The following is a 13,241-nucleotide window of genomic DNA, read 5'->3' as shown; positions in this document are numbered from 1 at the left end:
ATACAAAATGCAACGCAGTGCATTGACCAAGTATTTCTTACAGGAAGAAATGGAGGCACTAGTTACTGTGATTGAGAACAGATGGCAGGAGCTGGACACCAGCAGAGGTCACATAAAAGTTCCACCAAAAGAAATGAAGAAACGCTGGAACAAAGTTGCAGAAGATTACTGTGCAATGGTGACCACCATGAGATCTGGAGGCTAGTGCAAAAAGAAGTGGCAGGACCTTGGTCAAGTAGTTAGTGTAAGTAATATTTTCATTTATTCAATGGAATTGCAATTGTAAATATGACCATCTGTATGTCCCATCCAGCAGAAAAACACCCTCTTTAAAAAGTTAGGTTTTCATCTTTGCAGAGGAAGGTGGCACATAATAACAGGGAAAGAACTTGAACAGGAGGAGGCCCGGCAAATCTGCACCCACTGACGCCCTTGGAAGAGAGAGTCGCTGCTTTGATGGGTCCTACCTGGAGGAATGCAATCACCAATGCACAAGGGAGAAGGGTAAGTCCTGCAAATTTATTGTGGTTCTTCAAATCAGCCTGCTGCCTGGCCTGCGATGTGTGAGTCTACTCATGCCACCCACCCTGCCCCCTCCTCTGCTGCTAACCATTTGACTGTTCTGTTATATTTTGCAGAACTTGAGGCCAACCCTGACGAGCCTGAAAAGGAGAACATCTTCCAATCAAACCCTCCAGACCAAGAACATGGGGGTGAGGGGGAGGGGATTGAGCTGGATGAACCTCCCACTGTTGTACTGACTTTGGAGGAGGTGCCGCTCATGGAGGTGGCAGCCCCTTCCATGACTAGTGGTTTGAGTGTTGGTGGGACATTCCATGGTTTCACACCTTCCGAGGTTGCGGGTCCCAGTGGTGGGGTACAGCGAGGCACACCCATGGGGAGGAGGGGAAGGAGAGCTCGACCGCACTCTCCTGAGGTGCAGAATCTAACAGATTATGTCATTGAGTGCGGAGAGCATTGACTTTACCTGATCACTCCTGGATGCCTTCTGTGGGGTGAGTGATGAGGTAGCGGGACTGTCAGGAGAACTAAAAGGAATGACATGGGAAATGGGATCGATATCTGGGACCGTCAGTGAGGAAATAGTGGCTATGAGGGAGGGAATGTCAGAGGTAGTGCAAACCACGACACTGACCATGAGGGAGGAAATGTTGCAGGTCATTGAGACACTGTCAGGGCACATGAGGGACGGCATGTTCGAGTTAGCTTCTGCAATAAGGGAACACGCCCAGACCCTGCGCCCATTGACAGAATTAACTGTCACTCCCACTCCAATCCCCACACCAGCCTCTGAAGAGCCCAAAGTCGGGCCCTCCAACTTGTCGCCTTGGCCCTCCAACTTGCCGCCTGACGCCCTCCACCCCCCCAACCCACCCCCCGCGTCCCCCCCCCCCCCCAAACAGTGCGCAGTACCCGAGATCTTAGAAAGAATAAGCTTGATACCAAGCCCAGAAACACTGCGCCACTGCCTGTGGGCAGGGGTGGTGGAGAGTCCAAACGCAGTGGGTTGTCTTAGAATAAGGGGGAGGAGAGATGGGAGGTGCATCCTTTCTTTGCTGCTGTTGTTGTTATTATTATTGTTGTTATTGTTGTAACCGTTCTCAAATTAAAAGTTTTTAGTAATTTATGTAAATTTACAAGTTTAAAAGTTTGTAAGTGATCTTCAAGTGTTTAGTGATCTTAAAGAGTGATCTTAAAATAAAGTTTGATCCAAGATAATTTTACTAAAGTTAAGTTAAGTACAAAAGTTTGTTAAACTTTTGAATAAAATATATCTTACATTAAAACTGAATCATGTTCCATTAACACAACACAACATTACGGAACAGCTCCAAACAGTAAACATGGTCCATGTGGAATAGTTGTTGCTGAGCCCTCAGGCATCAGTAAAACGTTCACAGGTGAGCTGCTGGCGCAAGGCTTGAGCAATCGTTAAAGGGGCATGATGGCCCACCCTCCTTCGCTGGCGTGCTCTGGCCTCAGGCACCTACATGGCTTCCTCATCGTCCTCCTCCTCCTCCTCCTCCTCCTCCTCCTCCTCCTCCTCCTCCTCCTCCTGCTTGTCATCTGCATCTTCCACATCATGATCATCAGCCACTCTCACCGCAGGTGGGTCTTCCACTACCAGCTGCCTCTGCCTCATGATGGCTAAGTTATGTAGCATGTATCACACAACAGTGAACTGATCGACAATCTCAGGGGAGTACAGAAAGTAGCCTCTGGAATGGTGCAGGCATCGTAAATGCTGTTCCAATATGCCAATGGTCCTCTCTATGATGCTGCGCGTTGCAATGTGCGACATGTTGTATTCACGGTCAGCTTCCATCCGGGTTACACGTAGGGGCAACATGAGCCAGGTGGTGAGGCCATAACCTTTGTCTCCCAGCAGCCAGCTCTGCCCTTCTGGCTGCTGCTGCTGAAACATGGCAGCTATAACGCTCTCACATAGGCTGAATGCATCATGGGTGCTCCCAGGGTATCTTGCAACGACTGACATGATATGATGCATGTTGTCACAGATGAGCTGCACATTCACGGAGTGGAAGCTTTTTCTCTTCCTATACATCTCGGAATCCTCCAAAGGTACTCGCAAGGCGATGTGGGTACAATCAATGCAGCCCTGTACCTTTGGGAAGCCAGCAATCCTGGAGAAGCCCACAGCCCTGTCATGGATTGCTCGGGTAGTCATGGGGAACTTTATGAAGTCATTCCTCCGTGCATACAGTGCAGCTGTCACCTGGTGAATGCAGAGATGTGTTGCATGTTGAGAGATGGTGCACACATCCCCAGTTGTAGCTTGAAACGAGCCGGAGGCAGAGAATGAAAGTGCAGATGTAACCTTCACTTCAACTGACAAAGCAGTCCTCCTGATGCTTCTAGGTTGCAGGTCTACTTTGACCAACTCTCAGTTCTCACTTACAACTTCTTTGTGGAAACGCAGCTTTCTGACACAGTCTACATCACTCAGGTAGAGGTACAAACACCTGTCTCGATATACCCGAGGTGGGTAAGGCCTCCTGCCCAGCACCCTACGGTCTCTGATGTTCCTGATGCGATGATGTCAAATAAATTGTCTCCTACATAGCACTATGATGTAGAAGGCTCACACAAGGTATGGCATTGTCAGTATTGCCCCCATACTTAAATGTAACCTTTGAAAGAAGCTCAAAACGCCAGGAAAGCAGGCAGCACAGGTTCGCAGTTCTCGCTCTCCCCAAGGTCTGCATGGATGGACCACACCCAAGGTCTTGTGACTTCTCCTCTCTCCCCCCACCTTAACTAATTGCAGTCTTGTGACTTCTCCTCTCAACTCTCCTCCCCGCCCCGCCGCCCACCCCCCATTCATTGCAGTCTTCAGAAGCCTTCCAATCGACCCTCGCTCCCCGGGCTCGAAGCCTTCCGATCGGCACCTCGCTCTCTCTCGCTCTCTCCGCCCCCCTCACAACTTGTTTTCTAGCCGAGCCCTGAGCCCGTGTCCGGGCGCGGGGCCGATTCTGCCGGCCAAAGCTACGACCCTCCAGCCCTGCTTCAAGACGTTCGGTGGTGGCGTGTGAGCGAGTAAAAAAATGAGAAAACTTCTGGAATGCAACAAATTTACATTTACTACATTGATAGGTAAGAAAAGTTGAACTTTATTATTGATTTTGACAGTGTTCTTGATTCCCTCCAAAATCTTCAATTTAAAAACAATGTGCACCGGTTTTCTTAACTGCCCAGAAGGATTTTCGGGAGTGGCCAGATACGCCGACCAAGGAGGAAAAGATGTTGGCCAAATTGCGGAAAATTATAAAAACCGGCATGAGGGAACGGAAAAACAAACTGGCCGAGAAAAATCGTAACTAAGTCAGTTACACTGGCGCAGATCGCAAGGGGAAACTCTGAAAAAAATAAATACACCAAAAAAAACAGCGCGTAACAAAAAAACGGCACAAATGACCGGGGAAAATTGAGCCCAAGTTGCTGGATTTGCTGGCCTTTTCTAAATGTAGTTGTATCTCCTGCAGCACACCAGCAGAACCCCTGTAGACTTTCAGGGCCATTATGTTTTGCTCTTGGTAATAGCTTTCATTTAAGGTAGTTTGAGTGAGCCAATTAAAGAGAATGGTGTTATTTGTAAACATGATAAACCTGAACTAATTTTACTGGTTTCACTGTGGCAAGCTATTTTACTTCTTCATTGAAACAGTGCACTGTGCCTTCAACTCAGGAAAAGCACAAAGAACATAAGAAATCGGAGCAGGAGTAGGCCAAATGGCCCCTCGAACCTGTTTCACCATTCAATAAGACCATGGGTGTTATGTATCTGGACTTGTATATACTCTATACAGCCACCAGAGGGCTCATTCTCTGAAGTCCCAAGGGATCTCCTACCCTTTGAGCTCACAGTGTTTAGTCTGACTCTTTCTCCATACACTACAACTGGCGACGAGATACAGATAGCGAACCCAAAGATGCAGAGAACAGTGGGCATCCTGGAGAAATTCTCGGAGGGAGATGATTGGGAAACTTTTGTGGAGTGACTCAACCAATACTTCTTGGCCAACGAGCTATATGGGGAAGAGAGCGCTGCCAAACGTAGAGCGATCCTCCTCACCGTCTGTGGGGCACCAACCTATGGCCTCATGAAGAATCTTCTCACCCCAGCGAAACCCATGGAGAAATCGTACGACGATTTGTGCACACTGGTCCGAGAGCATTTGAACCTGAAGGAAAGCGTTCTGATGGCGAGGTACCGGTTCTATACCTACAAAAGATCTGAAGGCCAGGAAGTGGCGAGTTATATCGCTGAGCTAAGACGCCTTGCAGGACATTGTGAATTTGAAGGACCTTTGGAGCACATGCTCAGAGACTTTTTCGCACTTGGCATTGGCCACGAAACCATACTTTGCAAACTTTTGACTGTAGAGATCCCAACCTTGAGTAAGGCCATAGCATTAGCCCAGGCATTCATTGCCACCAGTGACAATACTAAGCAAATCTCTCAGCACACAAGTGCTGCTACAAGTACTGTGAACAAAATGATGTTGTTTTCAAATCATAACGGACAGGGCAGGTCACACATACCTGCAGCTAAACGTCCGCAGATGTCTCAGAGTCCACCATCAAGGGTGATGAATGCAAAGCCATTAACACCTTGTTGGTGCTGCAGGGGTGATCAGCGTTTCCATTCATGCCGATTCAAAGGATACATTTGCAGGGGTGTGGAACAATGGGACACCTCCAACACATGTGCAGGCGAGCTAGTAGGCCTACTAAACCTGAAAACCACCATGTTGCAGAGGAGGACAGATCCACGGAGGATCACGACGAAACAGAACCTCTGATAGAGGAGGCAGATGTATATGGGGTGCACACATTCACCACGAATTGTCTCCCGATAATGCTGAATGTTGAACTAAATACATTCCCGGTGTCAATGGAGCTGGACACGGGCGCGAGCCAGTCCATCATAGGCAAAAAGACTTTCGAAAGGTTATGGTGCAACAAGGCCTCAAGGCCAGTCTTAATTCAAATTCGCACAAAACTAAGAACTTACACTAAAGAACTGATTCCTGTAATCGGCAGTGCTACCGTAAAGGTCTCCTACGATGGAGCGATGCACAAGCTACCACTCTGGATGGTACCAGGCGATGGTCCCACGCTGCTCGGCAGAAGCTGGCTGGAAAAGATACGCTAGAACTGGGACGACATCCGAGCGCTATCGCCTGCTGGAGACACTTCGTGTGCACAGGTTGTAAAGCAATTTCCTTCGCTGTTCGAACCAGGCATTGGGAAATTCCAAGGAGCAAAAGTGCAGATCCACCTAATTCCGGGGGCGCGACCCATCCATCACAAGGTGAGAGCAGTACCATACATGATGAGAGAAAGGGTAGAAATCGAGCTCGACCGGGTACAAAGAGAGGGCATCATCTCACCGATCGAGTTCAGCGAGTGGGCCAGTCCTATTGTCCCAGTCCTCAAGGGGGACGGCACCGTCAGAATCTGTGGCGATTACAAAGTAACTATCAATCATTTCTCACTGCAGGACCAATATCCACTTCCAAAAGCTGATGACCTCTTTGCAACGCTGGCGGGAGGAAAGACGTTCACGAAGCTGGATCTGACCTCAGCCTACATGACGCAGGAACTGCAGGAATCAGCTGCATCAACACGCACAAAGTTCTCTTTGTTTATAACAGATTCCAGTTTGGAGTCCGATCAGCGGCGGCGATATTCCAGAGAAACATGGAAAGTCTCACACACCGTGGCATTCCAGGACGACATCTTGGTCACAATCCGGAACACAGTCGAGCATCTGCAGAACCTGGAGGAGATTCTTAGTCGACTCAACCGCGTGGGGCTCAGGTTAAAATGCTCGAAGTGCGTTTTCCTGGCGCCTGAAGTGGAATTCTTGGGAAGGAGGATTGCGGCGGATGGCATCAGGCCCACCAACGCGAAGATGGAGGCAATCGAGAACGCACCGAGGCCACAGAATGTGACGGACTGGGACTCTTGAACTACTTTGATAACTTCTTACCGGGTCTCAGCACCCTGCTAGAACCACTACATATCTTACTATGAAAAGGGGGCGAATGGGTTTGGGGCAAAAGCCAAGAAAATGCCTTTGTAATAGCGAGAAAATTGTTATTGCTCAAACAAATTGCTTATGTTGTATAATCCATGTAAGCGTTTGGTACTAGCATGTGATGCGTCGTCATATGGCGTCGGGTGTGTATTGCAACAAGCTAATAATTTCGGGAAACTGCAAACGGTTGCTTATGCATCCAGGTGTCTGTCTAAGGCTGAGAGAGCCTACAGCATTGAAAAAGAAACGTTAGCATGTGTCTATGGGGTAAAGAAAATGCATCAATATCTGTTTGGACTAAAATTTGAATTGGAAACTGACCATAAGCCACTTATATCCCTGTTTTCCGAGAGCAAAGGGATAAATACCAATGTATGGGCCCGCATCCGGAGATGGATGCTCACGTTGTCCACATACAACTACACCATCCGCCACAGGCCAGGCACAGAAAACTGCGCCGATGTTCTCAGTAGGCTGCCATTACCCACCACGGGGGTGGAAATGGCGCAGCCCGCAGATCTAGCCATGGTTATGGAAGCATTTGGGAGTGAGCAATCACCCGTCACTGCCCAGCAGATCAAAACCGGGACAAGCCAGGACCCCTTATTTTTTCTTGTCAAAAGCTGTGTGCTTCACGGGAGCTGGTCCAGTGTCCCAGTGGAAATGCAGGAAGAGATAAAGCCGTTCCAGCGGCGCAAAGATGAAATGTCTATACAGGTAGACTGCCTTCTGTGGGGCAATCTAGTAGTGGTCCCCAAGAAGGGCAGAGATACCTTCATCAATGACCTCCACAGTATCCACCTAGGCATTGTAATGATGAAAGCGATAGCCAGATCCCACGTGTGGTGGCCCGGCATCGATGCGGACTTAAAGTCCTGCGTTCACAGATGTAATACATGCTCGCAGTTAAACAATGTACCCAGGGAGGTGCCGCTAAGTTTATGGTCTTGGCCCTCCAAACCGTGGTCTAGGGTACACGTCAACTATGCAGGCCCGTTCTTGGGTAAAATGTTCCTTGTGGTTGTAGACGCATACTCCAAGTGGATTGAATGTGAGATAATGTCAGCTAGCACATCCGCTGCCACCACTGAAAGCCTGCGGGCCATGTTTGCCACACACGACTTACCTGATGTCCTGGTGAGCGACAACGGGCCATGTTTTACCAGTGCTGAGTTCAAAGAATTTATGACCCGCAACGGGATCAAACATGTCACATCTGCCCCGTTTAAACCAGCATCCAATGGTCAGGCAGAGAGAGCAGTGCAAACCATCAAGCAAGGCTTGAAGAGGGTAACTGAAGGCTCACTGCAGACTCGCCTATCCCGATTCCTGCTTAGCTACCGCACGAGACCCCACTCACTCACTGGGATCCCACCTGCTGAACTGCTCATGAAAAGAGCACTTAAGACAAGGCTCTCGTTTGTTCACCCTGATCAACATGAACAGGTAGAGAACAGGCGGCTTCAACAAAGTGCATACCATGATAGCGCAAATGTGTCACGCGAGATTGATGTCAATGATCCTGTATTTGTATTAAATTATGGACAAGGTCCCAAGTGGCTTCCCGGCACTGTCGTGGCAAAAGAGGGGAGCAGGGTGTTACAGGTCAAACTTTCAAATGGACTCATTCACCGGAAACACTTGGACCAAATCAAACTCAGATTCACAGACTATCCTGAGCTACCCACCTTGCACCCTACCTTTTTTGATCCCCCAACACACACACCAGTGGCAACCGACACCACGGTTGACCACGAAGCAGAACCCATCATCCACAACAGCCCTGCAGGGCCCAACACACTAGGCAGCCCAGCAGGGCCAGCTGCACAGCAGCCCAGCGAGGGCCCAACAAATGATTCAACAACACCAGCTTTCACACCGAGACGATCAACCAGGGCAAGAAGGGCCCAAATCGACTCACATTATAAATAGTTACACTATTGACTTTGAGGGGGAATGTTGTTATGTATCTGGACTTGTATATACTCTGTACAGCCACCAGAGGGCTCATTCCCCGGAGTCCCAAGGGATCGCCTAATCCCTTGGGCGCACAGGTATTTAAGGAGGCTTCACAGGTTGGAGAGACACTCTGGAGACTTGCAATAAAAGACTAAGGTCACACTTTACTTTGAGCTCACAGTGTTCAGTCTGACTCTTTCTCCATACACTACAATGGGTGATCTGATCTTAGAAACATAGAAACATAGAAAATAGGTGCAGGAGTAGGCCATTCAGCCCTTCGAGCCTGCACCGCCATTTGATAAGATCATGGCTGATTATTCCTTCAGTACCCTCAACTCCACTTTCCTGCCTGTTCCCCATAACCCTGGACTCCCCTATAGTTCAAGAATCTTTCTTTCCTGTCATTTCTTTCCCGATGAAAAACCACATCCTTGCACACGGGGGCTTTACCTGCTGTTAGTGGCAGTGATATGCTTCTCTGCAGAAACTGTGAATGCAGAGTTGTAAATGTATATATTTGACTCAAGGTTATTTTTGTTAATATAAAATAGCCTGCTTGGTAAGAGGGGCAGAGAGCACATGATGGTGGAAAAAGACTTAAAAGGGCATTTGTTTACTTTTGTTCAATCTAAATGTAAATTACAATGAGAGCAAATGAGTCCAATCTAGGATTGTAAGGCAAAATTGTTCTTGTGAAGAACTGTACTTCAATGTGTTCATGTGCTTGTAATGAACAGCCCAGAGTGTTATACGCTGGAATAGGGGGCAGAGAACTGATGAAAGTGCAAGGTGCAGATAAATGATTTCACCAGCTTGAGGTCCCCTATTGCAGCATTTAACACAGTAGAACATTCATTACAGCCATTAGTAGACAAGACAAAGGCAAGTGCGAGCCAGCAGTGGCAGTTTTAAGAACTCACACGGTATTGTTTCTGATCTGCTGAACTTGCTCCAGGATTGCAAGCTATTACGAAGCATTAATGGTTACTCTCTCAGGCAATTGGATCACAGTCCTTTACAATAATCCATTTCCTAATCTACTGTGTTTTCAGTTTTCCTGAAGAAATGTAACTTGTTCTTTAAAGATCTCAAGTCAAGTGAAAATACATTTTATTTCCATGGTTACAATCTGTAATTAAATCCATGCTGATATGCTCATAATAAAGAATGAAACTGAGTACTGTGAGCAATGAGGAAGTATGACCTTAGCTCCTTTAATAAGACTCCAGAGTGCAGGTACCGCATGGGTGGCCTGCTTATATGCAATGCTCCAAAGGGATGCTGGGATCCCTTGGGACTCCAACAGGTAGGCCCTCTGGTGGTGGTGTGATACAGGTTACCAAGGGTTAAATACATAACATCACTCCCTCATAAAGTTAATAGTATACTTATTTACAGGGTAAGACGATCTGGGGCTTTTCGCTCCCTTGTCGATCGTCTTGGTATAAATGCGGGTGTGGGTGAGTTGGTTGATTCTTCCTGGGCTGCTGGGCAGCCGGCCTTGCCGGGCTGCTGGGGTTGGTGAGTTCGGCTTCATGGTCAACCATGATGTCGGTTGCCACTTGTGTGTGTGTTCGAGGGTCAAAGTTGGTAGTAGCTTCTTCGAGTTGTTCGTAGCTGTTGGTGAACCGCAATTTGACTTGGTACAAATGTTTTCTGCACATTAGTCCATTGACCAATTTGACCTGAAACACCCTACTCCCTTCTTGGCTATGACCATGCCAGCGAGCCATTTGGGACCATGTCCACAATTGAGTACAAACACAGGATCATTGACCTCAATATCATGTGACAAATTTGCGCGGTCATGGTACAGGCTTTGTTGATGCCGCTTGCCCTCCATGTGATCATGGAGATCAGGGTGGACAAGAGAGAGCCTTGTTTTTAGCGCCCTTTTCATGAGCAGCTCGGCTGGGGGAATCCCGGTGAGTGAGTGGGGTCTGGTGCAGTAGCTGAGCAGCACTCGGGACAGCCGGGTCTGCAGGGAGCCTTCCGTCATGCATTTCAAGCTTTGCTTGATGATCTGAACTGCCCGTTCTGCCTGGTCGTTGGATGTGGGCTTGAACGGAGGGGGGGCAGATGTGACGTGCTTGATCCCATGCGGGTCATGAATTCCTTGAATTCAGCACTGGTGAAACACAGGCCATTGTCGCTGACTAGGACATCAGGCAGGCCGTGTGTGGCAAACATGGCTCGTAGGCTTTCGATGATGGCCGTGGACGTGCTTACAGACATTATTACAGATTCAATGCATTTTGAATAAGCATCCACGACAACCAAGAACATTTTGCCAAGAAATGGGCCAGCATAGTCCACGTGGATCCTCGACCACGGTGTGGAGAGCCACGGCCACAAACTTAGCGGTGCCTCTTTGGATGCATTGCTCAGCTGAGAGCAAGTGTTGCATTGGCGCACACATGACTCTAAATCTGAGTCGATGCCGGGCCACCACACATGGGATCTGGCTATGGCTTTCATCATTACAATGCCTGGGTGGGTGCTGTGTAGGACACAAATGAACGTACCTCTGCCCTTCTTGGGCAAGACCAGGCGATTACCCCATAACAGACAGTCCGCCTGCAAGGACATTTTGTCTTTGCGCCTGTGGAATGGTTTAATCGCCTCCTGCATCTCTGCTGGTACGCTGAACCAGCTTCCATGGAGGACACAGTTTTTTTTACCAAGGACAGCAAAGGATCCTGGCTGGTCCAGGTTCTGATCTGGCGAGCTGTAATGGGTGGCAAGTCCGCAGGCTGTGCCATTTCCACCCCAGTGGTGGGCAATGGCAGCCGACGGAGAGCATCAGCGCAGTTCTCTGTGCCTGGTCTGTGGCGGATTACGTAGTTGTATGCCAACAGCGTGAGTGCCCATCTTTGGATGCGGGCAGAGGCATTGGTGTTAATCCCTTTGTTCTCAGAGAATAGCGATATGAGCGTCTTGTGGTCAGTTTCAAGCTCAAACTTGAGGCCAAATAAGTACCGGTGCATTATTTTACCCTGTAAAAGCACGCCAGAGTCTCTTTTTCAATCGTGCTGTAGGCCCTTTCGGCCTCGGACAGACTCCTGGACGCATAAGCGACCGGTTGTAAAATCCCCGAGTCATTCGCCTGTTGGAACACACATCCAACCCCGTATAATGATGCATCGCAAGCTAGCACTAATCGTTTGCAAGGGTTATACAGGACAAGCAGTTTGTTTGAATACAACAGATTTCTGGCTTTCTCAAAGGCATTCTCTTATGATTTCCCCCATATCCAGTCGTTTCCCTTGCGCAGTAGCACATGTAGGGATTCTAGCAAGTTGCTTAACCCGGGTAGGAAATTACCAAAATAGTTGAGGAGTCCCAGGAATGACCGCAGCTCCGTCACGTTCAGTAGTCTCGGCGCGTTCTTGATGGCCTCCGTCTTGGCGTCGGTGGGTCTGATGCTGTCTGCTGTGATTCTTCTTCCCAAGAATTCGACCTCCGGCGCCAGGAAAACACGCTTTGAGCATTTCAACCTGAGTCCCACGTGATCCAATCGACTAAGAACCTCTTCCAGATTCTTCAAGTGCTCAATGGTGTCCCGACCTGTAACCAGTATGTCATCCTGGAAAACCACGGTGCGAGGGATCATCTTTAGCAGACTCTCCATGTTCCATTGAAAGATTGCCGCGGCCGACCGAATCCCGAACGGGCATCCATTATAGATGAACAGACCTTTGTGCGTGTTGATGCAGGTGAGGCCTTTTGAAGATTCCTCCAGCTCCTGCGTCATGTTGGCCGAGGTCAGATCCAACTTGGTAAATGTCTTCCCTCCAGCCAGGGTTGCAAATAGGCTGTCTTCCTTGGGTAGCGGGTACTGGTCCCGTAGCGAAAAACGGTTAATAGTTACTTTATAGTTCCTCCAAATTCTGATGTGCCGTTACCTTTAAGTACCGGGACAATCAGACTAGCCCACTCATTGAATTCCATCGGCGCGATGATGCCTTCTCGCTGCAGCCTGTCCAGCTCAATTTCCACTTTCTCACGCATCATGTATGGTACCGCCCGTGCCTTGTGGTGGATGGGTTGCGTACCGGGAACCAAATGGATCTGCACTTTCACCCCTGAGAAGCTTTCAATGCCTGGCTCAAACAACGATGGAAACCTGCTCAGAACCTGGGCACATGAGGCGTCGTCGACGGACGAGAGCGCTCGGATGTCATCCCAGTTCCAGCGGATTTTTCCCAGCCAGCTTCTGCCAAACAGTGTGGGGCCATCCCCTGGCACAATCCACAGTGGGAGTTCGTGCACTGCTCCACCATAGGAGACTTTTACTTCCGAATTGCCAATTGCAGGGATCAGTTCCTTGTTGTAAGTTCTTAGCTTGGTGTGAATGGGGCTGAGATTGGGCCTGTGTGCCCTTTGCACCACAGCCTGTCGAAGGCCTTTTTGTTCATTATGGACTGACTCGCACTCGTGTCCAGTTCCATGGATACTGGAATTACGTTAAGTTCAACTTTCAACACTATTGGTGGACATTTCATGGTGAAGGTATGTACCCCATACACTTCTGCCTCCTCGGTTCGAGTCTCCAATTCAGCCTGATCCACAGTGGATCGATCTTCCTCTGCAACGTGGTGGTTTGCAGGGTTTGCAGCTTGCCTGCACATTCGCTGGAGGTGTCCCATTGTTCTGTAGCCATTGCACACATAATGTTTGAAGCGGCATTGAT

The sequence above is a fragment of the Pristiophorus japonicus genome, chromosome 5, assembly GCF_044704955.1.
Source record: "Pristiophorus japonicus isolate sPriJap1 chromosome 5, sPriJap1.hap1, whole genome shotgun sequence".
Classification (NCBI taxonomy): domain Eukaryota; kingdom Metazoa; phylum Chordata; class Chondrichthyes; family Pristiophoridae; genus Pristiophorus; species Pristiophorus japonicus.
Note: the sequence above shows the minus strand (reverse complement) of the source record.